This window comes from Kogia breviceps, chromosome 11 (genome assembly GCF_026419965.1).
Source record: "Kogia breviceps isolate mKogBre1 chromosome 11, mKogBre1 haplotype 1, whole genome shotgun sequence".
Lineage (NCBI taxonomy): Eukaryota > Metazoa > Chordata > Mammalia > Artiodactyla > Physeteridae > Kogia > Kogia breviceps.
The window spans coordinates 82,117,401-82,131,867 of NC_081320.1; the positions used below are offsets into that span (position 1 = coordinate 82,117,401).

General features: G+C 38.9%; 2 protein-coding genes across 9 annotated transcripts in view; one reads left to right on the plus strand and one right to left on the minus strand.

Annotated features, from left to right (window-relative positions):
• Positions 1-14,467, minus strand: part of BABAM2 (BRISC and BRCA1 A complex member 2) — a 512,794-nt gene that overhangs the window by 431,326 nt on the left and 67,001 nt on the right. The gene's annotated exons all lie outside the window — the stretch shown is intronic.
• RBKS (ribokinase) overlaps positions 1-14,467 on the plus strand; it is a 90,638-nt gene that overhangs the window by 10,568 nt on the left and 65,603 nt on the right. The window contains exons 2-3 of one of the 7 annotated variants that reach the window (XM_067007888.1): positions 11,019-11,230; positions 12,039-12,468. The exons of 5 other annotated variants lie outside the window; for them this stretch is intronic. The gene's annotated coding sequence lies outside the window, so the exon portion shown is untranslated. Of the gene's footprint in view, positions 1-11,018; positions 11,231-12,021; positions 12,469-14,467 lie in introns of all 7 variants that reach the window. One more of the 7 variants, XM_067007887.1, reaches the window with a different exon arrangement.

Here is a 14,467-nt window from a genome sequence, read left to right on the forward strand (position 1 = left end):
ACACTTGAGTGTAAGCTCAGTGAGGACAGGGTCTGGATGTCCTCAGAACCTCAAAACAAAGCCTGGAATATAGTAACGCAATAAATGTGTGCTGACAGTGGACTGAGTATCCCGAAAAGGGTCTGAGATGACGCCAATATATTTCTTCCATAGTTATACTAAGTCAAAATTTGCCTCATTGGATATAAGTTTAATCACTTGTTAGTAGTATCCACATAGTGATGCGTTACCCTTTTGTTGTATGATCTTTAAGGAACATACAACAAAAGTCATAAAGGAAGATTTCTTGAAATTGTGTAAAGTTCTTATGACAACTGACTGTGGTCTTAAAATTTTCTTATGAACATTTTAAATAATCTCCATCTATCTTTCTTTACTTTCTTCACAATTTTTTTAATACTAGCTTGACTTGGGGCATTTCTTGTATATCTGCAGAAGGCAGATATAAATTTCTTTGTATGTATATGGTTGACTTGCTTTCTAAATGAAACTTGGGGGTTTTGTTTGGAGTTTGGATTTTTTTGTTTGGAGGTGTTTTGTTTTGTTCTTAGTTTGTTTCCCAGATATATCACATATTAGATACTGGCTTTTCCTCTGTGGTCAAAAATGTTTTCTAATGCAGTTCTTCCATAATATTGCAGAAACTAACTTGTGCAACAGTTTTTAAGTGACTTTTACATATTATATATTACATCTGGATTTTTACCACTGGTTTAAAATATTATAATCCATAGACTGTGGTAGCAATGATATTATTTTTTTCTAAATTAGAAGTCTTCATTTTCAAGTGAGAAATAACAAATCTAAATTTTCAGTTACCTGTTTTCAAAGAAGTATAGTTGACCCTTGAATAATGCAGGGGTTGGGGGGGTGCCAACCCCTACACAGTCAAAAATTCACGAAGAACTTTACAGTTGCCCTTCATATCCACGGTTCCACATCCGTGGATTCAACCCACCATGGGTCTGGTAGCACTATAGTGTGTAATTAGTGAAAAAAATCTGGCTATACACACAGTTCAAGGAAGTTGTTCGAGGGTCAACTGTACTCTGCCAAAAATCTTAAAGAAACTCAACTCCCAAGTCCTTTAGGCTGTCTTGATAAAAATTATAAGCAGTTCTTTGGTACAGGTGTACCTCACTTTATGGTGCTTCACAGATACGTTTTTCACAAATGGAAGGTTTGTGTCAACCCTGCATTGAGAAAGTCTATCGGTGCCATTTTTTCAACAGCATTTGCTCATTTCATGTCTCTGTGTCACATTTTGGTAATTCTTGGATTATTTCAAACTTTTTCATTATTATTGTATTTGTTATGGTGATCTGTGATCAGTGATCTTTGATGTTACTATTGTAATTGTTTTGGGGCACCATGAATGGCACGCATATAAGACTTCAAACTTAATGTTTTGTGTGTTCTGATTGCTCCACTGACTGGCTGTTCCCCCATCTCTCTCCCTCTCCTTGGGCCTCCCTATTTCCTGAGACACAACAATATTGATATTAGGCCAATTAATAACCCTACAGTGGCCTCCAAGCGTTCAAGTGAATGAGTCACACATCTCTCAGTTTAAATCAAAAGCTAAAAATGATTAAGCTTAGTGAGGAAGGCATGTCAAAAGCAGAGACAGGTGGAAAGCTGGTCCTCTTGCGTCAGTTACCCAAGCTGTGAATGCAAAGGAAAAGTTCTTGAAGGAAATTAAAAGTTCACTCCAGTGAACACATAAATGGTAAGAAAGAAAACAGTCTTATTGCTGATATGGAGAAAGTTTTAGTGGTCTGGATGGAAGATCAAACCAGTTACAATATTCCTTTAAACCAAAGCCTAATCCAGAGCAAAGGCCCTAACTCTTTTCAATTCTGTGAAGGCTGAGAGAGGTGAGAAGCTGCAGAAGGAATGTTTGAAGCCAGCAGAGGTTGGTTCATGAGGTTTAAGGAAAGAAGCCGTCTCCATAACATCAGAGTGCAAGGTGAAGCAGCAAGTGCTTACGTAGAAGCTGCAGCAAGTTATCCAGAAGGTCTAGCTAAAATCATTAATGAAGGTGGCTCCACTAAACAAAAGGTTATCAAATGCAGACAAAACAGCCTCCTATTAGAAGATACTATCTAGGACTTGCATAGCTCAAGAGGAGAAGTCAATGCCTGGCTTCAAAGGACAGGCTGACTCTCTTGTTAGGGGCTAATGCAGCTGGCAACTTAAAGTTGAAGCCAGTGCTCATTTACCATTCTGAAAATCCTAGGGCCCTTAAGAATTAGGCTAAATCTGTTCTGCCTGTGCTCTGTAAATGGAAGAACAAAACCTGGATGACAGCACTTCTGCTTACAACATGGTTTTCTGAATACTTTAAGCTCATTGTTGAGACCTACTGCTCAGAAAAAAAAAAAAATCCTTTCAGAATATTACTGTTCATTGACAATGTTCCTGGTCACCCAAGAGCTCTAGTGGAGATGTTCAATGAGATAAATGTTGTTTACATGCCTGCTAACACAACCTCCATTTTGCGGCCCATGAATCAAGGAGTAATTTCAACTTTCACATCTTACTATTTTAGAAATACATTCCAAAAGGCTAAACGTGCCACAGAGTGAGTCCTCTGATGGATTTGGGCAAAGTTAATTGCAAACCTTCTGGAAAGGATTCACCATTCTAGATGCTATTAAGAACATTTGTGATTCATGGGAAGAGGTCAAAATATTAACATTAACAGGAGCTTGGAAGAAGCTGATTGCAACCCTCATGGATGACTCTGAGGAGTTCACAACTTCGGTGGAGGAAATACCTGCAGATGTGGTAGAAATAGCAAGAGAGCTAGAAATGGAGCCTGAAGGTGTGACTGAAGTGCTGTCGTCTCATGACAAAACTTGAACAAATGAGGAGCTGCTTCTTAGGGATGAGCAAAGAAAGTGGTTTCTTGAGATGGAATCTACTCCTGGTGAAGATGCTGTGAAGATTGTTGAAATGATAACAAAGGATTTAGAGCATTACATAAACTTAGTTGATACAGCAGCAGCAGGGTTTGAAAGGATTGACTCAGATTTTGAAAGAAGTTCTACTGTGGGTAAAATGCTATCAAACAGCATTGCACACTACATAGAGAGATGGTTCATGAAAGGAAGAGTCAATTGATGTGGCAGACTTCACTGTCCTATTGTAAGAAATTGCCATGGACACCTTTTTACCCTGATCAGTCAGCAGCCGTCAACTTCGAGACAACACACTCCACCAGCTAAATGATTATGACTTGCTGAAGGCTCAGATGATGGTTAGCATTTTTTAGCAATAAAGTATTTTTTAAATAAGGCAGGTACATTGTTTTTTTGACGTAATGCTATTGCACATTCTTAGACTACACTATAGTATAAACATAACTTATATACACTGGGAAACCAAAAAATTCATGTGACTCACTTTCTTGTGATATTCGCTTTTTTGTGCTGGTCTGGAACTGAACCAGCAATATCTCTGAGGTGTACTTGTACTTTTTGTTGTTGTTGTTATAATTTAGTTTTCATTACTTTCTAAATACCATTATTATGTCTTCTTTGATCCATCAACTTAATGCCTCCTGAACTCTAAGGAAAGGAACACTATTTGGTCTTTCCACCTTACCATCTTGGTTCAGCTTGCCAAACTCCAATATTCTTCAAAAGTACAGCTACCAGAAATTACATGAGAAATTATAAAAACATGAAATATAAATAATTCCAAGGGACATTAAGTACATTTGTACATAATACCTTATAATGGGTTTTGTAGTCAGACCAGCCTTGGTTTGAATCCTGGCTCTGCCATCTTTTACTGGGTGAGCTTGGATACGTTTTTTCATCTAATTCTCATTCTTCTTATCTGTGAAATGGAGATGAAAATAATAACCTTGTCTTGGGATTATTGTAAGGATTAAGTGATTTAGTGGTCATAGGTGCTTAGTGCAGTATTTGTCTTATGATAAGCACTCAAGAAATGGTATCTGGCACTATTAATGTATGTATATTTTAACAACTGTTTATTGGACACTTGATGTGTATAGGCACAGTCTTAGGCCATAGTGATACAGAAGCGAATGTGATACAGGCTATGAGACAAACATGCATAGATTGCTAGGGAGTAGAGGCAGGGCAACTAACCCACACGGTTACATTCGGAGTCCTAAACGAAGTAATATCTGAGTTGAATTTTAAAGGACACATATAGATTAGCTCCAAAAAGAAGAAGGGGAAAGAAATTTCCAATCATAGGGAATAGGTTATGCAAAGAGATTTGAAATACAAATAAGATTTTAAGAATGAACACTTAACTATTATGACAGCGTATTGGAGGCCACCACTCTCCCCTGTAACATCACTTAGTGTCAGTCAAAAGAAGTAGAGAGATGCAATGAACTGTAAGTCTTTTTCAGTACAGAATTTGCTATTTTTTATGCTCATAAAAATAATGTTAAACAAGTGTTTCTTATATCTACTGAATGTCCAATATTATAGTCAAAATTGAGAAAAAATATCTAAAATATATAAAGAACTCCTGCAACTCAAGAGCAAAAAAAAATCCAGTTAAAAAATGGGCTTCCGGGCTTCCCTGGTGGCGCAGTGGTTGAGAATCCGCCTGCCGATGCAGGAGACACGGGTTCGTGCCCTGGTCCGGGAAGATCCCACATGCCGCGGAGCAACTAAGCCCGTGAGCCATGGCTGCTAGGCCTGCGCGTCCGGAGCCTGTGCTCCGCAACGGGAGAGGCCACAACAGTGAGAGGCCCGCATACTGCAAAAAAAAAAAAAAAAAAAAATGGGCTTCCCTGGTGGCGCAGTGGTTGAGAATCTGCCTGCTAATACTAATCTAGGACACGGGTTCGAGCCCTGGTCTGGGAGGATCCCACATGCCGCAGAGCAACTGGGCCCGTGAGCCACAACTACTGAGCCTGTGCATCTGGAGCATGTGCTCCACAACGAGAGGCCACGATAGCGAGAGGCCCATGCACCGCGATGTAGAGTGGCCCCCCCTCGCTGCAACTAGAGAAAGCCCTCGCACAGAAACGAAGACCCAACACAGCAAAAAATAAATAAATAAATAAATTTTTTTTTTAATGGGCAGAAGTTCTGAATAGACATTTTTCCTAAGAAGACATATAGATGCCCAAGAGTCACATGAAGAGATGCTCAACATCACTAATCATCAGGGAAATGCAAATCAAAACCACAATGTATTATCATCTCACACCTGTTTAGAGTGGCTGTTATCAAAAAGACAAGAAATAAGTGTTGGAGAAAAGGGAACCATTGTGTACTGTTGGTGGGAGTGCAAATTGTACAGCCACTATGAAAAATAGAATGGAGCTTCCTCAAAAAGTTAAAAATTGAACTAACAATCTAAGGGTCCACTGATGAATGAATGGATAAAGAAAATGTGGTGTATGTATATACACAATGGGATATTATTCAGCCATAAGAAAAAAAGAAAAATTTGCACCAATATAGATAGACCTGGAGGGCATTATGCTAAGTGGAATAAGTCAGACAAATACCGATTGAGATCACTAATATGTGGGATCTTAAAAAAAAATTATTTAATTTAAAAACTAAGCTCATAGATACAAAGAACAGATGGGTGGTGGCCAGAGGTGGGGGTGGGGGTGAGTGAAACGGGTAGGGGCTCAAAAGGAACAAACTCCCAGTCATAAAATAAATAGGTCACAGGGATGTAATGTACAACAGCGTAACTATAGTTAATAATACAATATTGCTAAGAGAGTAGATTTTTTAAAGTTTTCGTTTAAAAAAATTGAGAGAAAGTTGATTGTCAAAGAAAGTAGCATAGAATGATTTAAAGACCATGGCAGGGCTTCCCTGGTGGCGCAGTGGTTGCGAGTCCGCCTGCCAGTGCAGGGGACACGGGTTCGTGCCCCGGTCCGGGAGGATCCCACATGCCGCGGAGCGGCTGGGCCCGTGAGCCATGGCCGCTGAGCCTGCGCGTCCGGAGCCTGTGCTCCGCAACGGGAGAGGCCACAACAGTGAGAGGCCCGCGTACCGCAAAAAAAATAAAATAAAAAATAAAGACCATGGCAGTGGAATCCTAAGTCCAGAATTAAGATTTAGGTTCATCTACCTAATAGCTATGTACATTTTGATAAGCCATTACTTTTTTGAGTTCTCACTTCCTTCCTAAGACAGAAAAGATGATAATACCTATCCTGACCCATCCTACAAATGTATTGTGACGCTCATATACAATATAATCAGTTCTTGATTATTCGTGATGATGGGAATGTGAAAGAAGCATGAGCACTAAAAACCAAACATAGTAGGTAAATTAACGTTTTTAATAACTGATTCCAGAATACATTATTTTTGTGTGATTTAGCCTTCTAATCATATTTTGCTTACAATAAAATTAATTCCATTTATATTTCTTTTACCTACACCAGCAGATGGCAGGAAGAACTAGCCTAGAGATAATTGCAATGTGGTGACAGGAGTCATTTTGAAATTTAAAATTTACTATAATTAATTGGCAAAATAGAAAAATATTGGTTTATAGTTATTTGACATTATCATACTTTGCTTATCTTCTTCAATGAATTAAAACATTTTTCATCAGGAACTTTGATAAATGTCTCAACAATTCTTTCTGCTCCTTTTTTTCTGCATCCTGATTGTCCCACATAACTTTATGCCATCCTGTAGTTGTCCAATCCCCACTCGCTAACCCCCCATACACATACATATATGTATTTCTCCTGCTCTCTCCTCTTGCACCTTGTAGTTCCAAAATTAGCTCATTCAGCACCTCCCTATCCAAGCTTTTATTCTTTCTCCAGAACTTTCCTCAGCTGGGAGTAAGGAAGTATATATATATATATATATAATTATTCAAAAAGATTAGTTGACATTAGATGGTGTTTTAGTTTTTAGATATATATATAGATAGATAGATAGATATAGATATATATATATTTTTGCCTTATGCGGGCTTCTCATTGTGTGGCCTCTCCCGTTCTCTGGACGCGCAGGCTCAGCGGCCATGGCTCACGGGCCTAGCCGCTCCACGGCATATGGGATCTTCCCGGACCGGGGCACGAACCCGTGTCCCCTGCATCGGCAGGCGGACTCTCAACCACTGCGCCACCAGGGAAGCCCAATATATTTTTAATACTTTGACCTGTACGCCTCTGGTACCTTCTGTACTCAGTCCTCTATCCCACATTGGAAGACTGAAGAAGGATATGAGCCTGTTTTGTCCCTGTTATTCTGACCACATTTGTTTAATAAGCATTCTACTTGGGCTACAGTCATACATAGCACTTTTGCCTCATTGTATGATTTTTTTTTTTAATGTGGAGCCATATGCTTTTTTGCTTTTTTTTTTTTTTTTTTTGGTTGTGCTGGGTCTTATTTGCAGCAGGCAGTCTTCTTAGTTGCAGCAGGTGGGCACCTTAGTTGCGGCTTGCCAGCTCCTTAGTTGTGGCATGTGAACTCTTAGTTACAGCATGCATGTGGGATCTAGTTCCCTGACCAGGGATAGAACCCGGGCCCCCTACATTGGGAGAACGGAGTCTTAACCACTGCACCACCAAGGAAGTCCCTGTATGATTTATTATGTATGTGGGATTCTGTTATCCCAACTAAGTGTCTTTTAAGGTGTAGAACATTCATTCAAAAATGTTTACTTCTGACCATATTAGAATAACTAGTATAAGACTTACCTTCCCACCACAAACAACTAGAAAATGGGACAAAACATATGAAGCAACTGTTTCTGATATTGGACAACAGGAGTGTTATCCAGAAGAGAAAGGAAACAAACAAGGTAAGTCCTGGAGGCACATTACTGACCATCGCGCAGAGAGGAGGAACTCAAAGGAAGCATGGCAGCATCAGTGAGTTGAGAAAACTGCGTTCATAACTTAGGAAGACTATGGTGGCTAGGATTTATGGGAACATATACTGGAAGAGAAGGAGCTAATCAGGGGAAGGTCCAGAAATCTGCAAAGGGGTCCCCTTGACTCTGTTGCTAAATGCTAAATGGACATACATAGAAACTCCACAAAGCTGGGCGACTACTGGAGAGCTCTAAGCTGAACATGTCCCAGAAATTGTACAGGAATGGGAGGTGTTGAGTTCTGTCCAGCCAGAGACATTGTTGAACCCCTGGAGCATTCAGTGGAGATCCAAGAAGGATCACAATTTAGTTAGAAGGGGTAAACTTGCCCTAAAGTAAAGGTACTCTAAACTCACTGTAACAACTCTCAAAAACATTCCTCAAAGGATCAAACAGACCCACAAATTAACTGCCTGAAAAAGTTCAATCCTTTGGAAAAATACAATAGAATTAAGACACCTGATGTAATATTTGCAATGTTCCGCATTCAATCAAAAGTCATTAGACAAGCAAAGAACCAAGAAAATGTTATCCATAACCAAGAAAATAAAAAGTCCAAACCAACACAGAAATGACAGGGATGATGGAATTCACAGAAAGGGATTTTAGAAGAGCCCTTGTAAATGCTCAGTGATTTAAAGAAGAACTTGAACATAATGAGGAGAAAAGTGGAAGACGTATAAAAGAACCAAATAGAGATTTAAGAAATGAAAGGTGCAGTATTTGAAATGAAAAATTCATTTGATGGGCTTATCAGCAGAGTAGACATTAGAGAAGAAAGGATCACTGTACTTGAAGACAGTGAATAGAGATTATCTAAATTGAAGTGTAGAGGGAAAAAATGACTGAGCAAAATGCACAGAGCCTCTGTGATATGAGACAAGCAGTCTATCATGTATAAATGGAATCTAAGAAGAAAAAAAGAGTGGGAGAGGCACAAAAACTATTTGAAGAAACAATGGCTGAATTTTTTTCAAATGCTATGAAAAATATAAACACATAGATCTAAGAATTTCAATGAGCCCCAAGTAGGATAAACATAATGTAAACCATAGCAAAGCACACTGTAATCAAATTCCTGCAAACCAATTATAAACAGAAACTCTTAAAAGCAACCAGAGGGGAAAATACACATTACATAAGGGGAGCAAAGATTGACTGCAGATTTCTCATTAGAAACAATGCAAGCCAGAAAAAAAAAATGAAATCTTTAAAGTACTGGAAAAATAAACTGTCAACATAAAATTCTATATCCTTCAAATATGATGGGGAAATAAAGACAGGAAAACAATAGCCAAGAGAATTTATTACTAGAAAATTGCACTACAATAAATACTGAAGGAAGTTTTGTAGGTGAAACCAAAATAGTACTAGATGGAAACTCAGATCCACTCAAAGGCATGAAAAGTCCCAGAAATGGTAAATCTATGGATAAATGCAAAGCGTTCTTTTCTTCATTTCTTAATTTCTTTAAAAGGCAATTGACAATTTAAATAAAAATAATAACACAGTGTTGTATGGTTTATATTATGTAGAAGTAAAATGTATGCCAATAATAACACAAAGGTTAGGAAGGGGTAATGGACGAATACTACCGTAAAGTAGATTACATTTATAAGTAAAGTAGTTTAGTAATATTTGGAAATAAACTAAAGTGCTTATTGTAAACCCTAGATCAATCACTTTTAAAAAATAGAAAAAAAGAGGTGGAGTTAATAACTCATCAATAGTGAAGAAGAAATGGAATACAATTAATCCAAAAGAAGCTAGGGCAAGAGGAAAGAAATAAGTGAGTGTTGTAACGTTGGGCAGTGATATTGCCGTGAAGAAAATTGTTGGGATGCGATGCTCCATGAATGTTTTCATGTTTGTGCATGATCATGACTTTCTGAGAAAGACTGTTGGCACTTGGATTAAAGAATGTTTGAATGGCAAACAAACTGTACAAGTCAGAGACCTCTGGAGAGATTTAGAGACTTTTTCCTTGGATACATTTATTTACATTCTAGGGATTGTAAACCTAAAGACCCCCCCCCTCCTTTCCCCTAAGTGGATTTGTTTACATTACAGAGCAAAAGTCAGTAGGTCATATTCTTCTCCCCCCTCCCTCCCTCCCTCCCTCCCTCTCTCTCTCTGCCCCACCCCACCCTAGAGGGGAGGGGAAGGAGCAGCTGTGTCAGCTGTCCTACATCAACTCCCAAAATTCATGATTTAACGGTTTCTCTCATCATGTCACCCTACAGGGGACTGGGATATGGAGAACTAACACAATTAAGAGTAATTAAAAGGCTGGATCTGATCCACAAACCTAGTGTTATTTGTCAGAATGAATGAATGAATAAATACTTTACAAAAATTCAATTAGGAAGGGGTATCTCACCTGTAAGGTGGTCTGGGAAGGCCTCTCCAAGGAGGTAACATTTGAACAGAGATGTGAATGAAAAGCCATGTAAGACCATAACATGGGAGAAAACCATAACATGCTTGGCTTTACAGGCTCTCCCAATGCCTAGCACACTTTCTCACACATAAGCAAAATTTAAATAAATAAGGGTCAAGTATATGACACTCTGAAAGGCTGGCCACTTCTCACTAGAGTATTATTTATCTCTTCTATAAATTCAAAAGTAGCTGCATCTTCAGACAGAATGACTTTAGCCACAGGCTTGTTAGCTAGGCAAAGATATGAGTTAGAAATCAAAATCAGTTAAGAACCATCTAAAGCATAATTCATATTTCATTTCCTTAAATAAATCATACGTGTACATATGCAAATTTAGGGTTAGGAACCACAAAATGAAGTTTTAGCTGCAAGGCTAAGTTCTTTTTACAGAGGTAGAAATAGTTATCACTGGCTTGGTTTGGGAATTACCCCATGCTTGTAAATGTGACATACACAAATGCTGGGAAGAATAGATATGGTTGAAAAATACAGGCAGTAGGAATAATAAATGAGCATAATGAATGTTAACTGGGTGATAACTAATGGTACAATCCCCTGTTACAGGGGTGTACAGTGTCAGAAGCTTACAGCCAGAAGAAGAAAGGATGGAATTCAAAAGCCAAAAAGCAGCATATTCCTTGACTTTTGGCTGGAGCCAGTATCAGTGTAACCTCTTTGGTCAAAACGCTTCTTATCCCTGTTTCACCAGGTCATTCCTTCCTTTGATATGAATCATCTCTGAGAACCTGTAACAGGCACATCATTGTCAAGAAGTTAAAAGCAATTGATAAGTTGTTCTGGTAACACCTGTCAGTGAAATAACTCAGAGTACAAAACCCAGGCATTTAAGGAGTTGACAAGTATTATTAAACCTGTTTTGCAAGAGAAGAAGCTGGTTCAAAGAGGGAAAAGCTGTCAAAGGTAATGCAATCTGTAAGTGGCTCAGGCCTCCTTCCTCATACAACCAAACTCTAACTGCATGACCTCTCATGGCCCAGAAGACTGGGGGGGCCACCTGGACATTTATCGGTGCTTCCTTCTGTCCAACTTTAAAATATCATAAAATTTTTTTTAAAAAAATTTTTTAATAAATAAAATATCATGACATTTTAAAGTTACGATTTGTTTTAAATTCAAATATATTTCTTATGACTGGTTTTCTCCTTCATTCAGAAATTTACACTATTTAAAAATTTTAAATGGTAGCAATGGTATATTTCTGCCAGTACTGCTTCCCCCCCCCCTTTTTTTTTTTTCCTTTGAGCACTTAATTGGTCTGTCTTTGACACCCTACTAAGAGCTCATGTTTGAATTGGGAAGAATTATGGTGATGCTTTCATACAGCGGATGGTGCTTTGTGCAGGTCCTTTCCTCAACCTGACCTTAATTTCATGATTTTAATAAAGAAAAAAAAGATAGAAAAACCTAATTCAAAGTAAATTAGGATCTATAATTCAGAAATGCTTCTGCCCGTTTGTAACTGATGTTCTAGTTGCCCTCCAGTTCACTTTCCACTCTTTAATTCATTCACTTTTAAAAAAATAATAAATCAGCAATAAACTATCTTTCAACAGAAAGCAGGGCAATGAGACAAAGGCTTGAGTGCACATCCTCTGTGCTGGACTGTAATCCAGGGAGCAAGAGTGAGGGCCAGGGAAAGTGAAGCCGGGAAGCAGAAGAGCTTATACCAAGATACTTGATGTGTTTAACAGGTTGCTCTGTCCTGCAGAACAGCCCAGAACAGAAACAGAAATCCTGGCGTGGGGAGAGGATGGCCCTGGGCAAGGCTCTATTCGGCTGCGCCTGCAAGAAGCCAGCGGAGGCAACTGGCGGCTAGAAAAAGATGCGGCGAGGCCAGATGCATCTGAAGTAGTAACAAGTGCCTTCCCATAAAACACAAAGATATTCTTATTGAATATAGTAGGTCCCCTACATACGAAACTTCAAGTTGTGAACTTTCCAAGATGCGAACGTGCGTTCCATCAACGTCAGGCATGAGTGAAATTGCAGCTTACCCTCCGTCTCCTATTGCTGACAATCCTTCATCTCTACCATCTCCTACCTCCTCTTCCTGCTGCAGTCAGTAACGCTTCTTGCCTGTTCACTCAGTGCCAGCCCCTGGATGCCAGCTGTTGTGCTGTACTACTGTACTTTTCAAGGTACTGTACTGTAAGATTAAAATGTTTTATTTTTTGTGTTTGCTTGTTTTCTATGTATTATTTGTATGAAAAGTATTGTAAACCTATTATTACAGTACAGTACCATATAGCCGATTGTGTTAGTTGGGTACCTAAGCTAACTTTGTTGGACTTATGAACAAATTAGACTTACGAATGCGTTCTCGGAACAGAACTCGTTCGTAAGTAGGGGACTTACTGTACTTCCGCGTACTTTTGCCCCCCACTCCCATCCTTCTCATGGGTATCTGTCATTAACATTTCATTTCCTATGCATTTACATATCATATGAGAACATGTATCTTTTTCCTTTTAAGACACATGAATCAGGTCATACTAATCTTATTCTGTGACATGTTTTTTTCACTCATGTGTTATTAGCATCATGGTTAGGTTTTATCTCACTGTCAGCAAGCTTATTTTGCCCTTAGGAGGTTCATTGGAAAACACTGATTTAACACTTGTTGAATTAACGTGTGAATGAAGGAATGACAGTATGAGTTCTAGTTACAGTTCTTGCTCATAGAAAGGAATGCTGCCGGTATTGGGAATGCAGTGGGCAAGGTCTTGTAAAACATGGAATTTTTATTGCCAGACGATTGAACAGTCATCCCAGCCCTCATTCGTCAACACCTCCACATCTTCAATTCAGAGGAAAGAACGGATGCCATACAGGGGAGACATGGAAAAGAGATGTAGGGGTGGAAATCATCTTCCCTCTACCTTTCTAAGTTCTTGGCTGAGACCCCCGTAATGAAAAACAGATTAATAAGAGAAAAACAAACAAATTTATTAATGTATCCCTCAGGTATACACGGGAGTTACCCAGGGGAAAAATGAATCCCCAAGGTGACTTAGAATTTGGGATTAAATAACATCTTAATAGGGAAGGGGGAGGGGAGTGGTAGGTCTCTTAGGGGAGAGTGAATGATTTTTAGGACAGGTGAATGGCCCCTTAGAAGAATAGATGGGAGTTGTGACAGTCTGTGACAATGTCTGTCTAGGCGTGGTATTGACTTCTAGTCTCTCCTGTGACAAGAGTCAATCCTCTCTGGTTGATGAAACTCCCAGGAAGGGGATTTATGGCAGTTGAGTTCCTTTGGGAGGATCTGTCCGTAGGCAGAAAAGGGGAGTTCAGAGAAAGCCTCTCCCTGCAGTTGCTGTTTTTCACGTGCCTACAGTCAAGATAATCAATATACCAAAGCAGCATATTTTGCAGTAACACGTCCTTCTCCAGTCATATTTTGGAGTAGCGTATTCTGCTACCCTTCAGAGAAAACAGGAGACTCTTACAAAGGTTCGTTCAGTCAGCAAATGGGGATAAGATGGTGCAGACATTGGTCCCTATCCTCATGCAGGGCAAGGCGACAACTGAGGGAGGAAGGAAATAAGAATAGGACGAAGATGTAGAAGGAAAAGAAAATAGTAGCGTTCCAAAGGAGTGAGGAATTTCAGTGATGGCTAACTTAGTACAGTGCTTGTGTTAATATAAGTTGTTTAGAAATGAGTTTAAATCCCAGCCATCTGCTCCCACATCAAACACATACACGCAGTACCCCTGATTTCACTCCTCCCCCACATACACGTACATCCCAATAATAATCTGGTGATATATTTTTCATGGTTTCCCACAGTTGATAATAAAAACTACACTTAATTCAAACCAGTAAGTTATGACCCAGATCTAAGTATAAATATAGTGGAAGTCATAAGTTTCTTTAGTGACAGTCTTACTAATTATTTTGGCCTGTTTTTAGCCACATTGGATATTTTTTCTTTTTAAGGTTGCTCTGAATGTTGTTTGCAGCAGCATCAATAAGCCAAGAATTCATATAGTTACTCAATCACACAGATTACTCATCATTGCCTGTTCATAACAGAATCCTAAAATGTTTAAGATTTCTGATGCAAATCAAAATCTCATCATCACTTGTCATTGCTAAATTAAATGACAGGATAATAACATTACATTAAAACCATT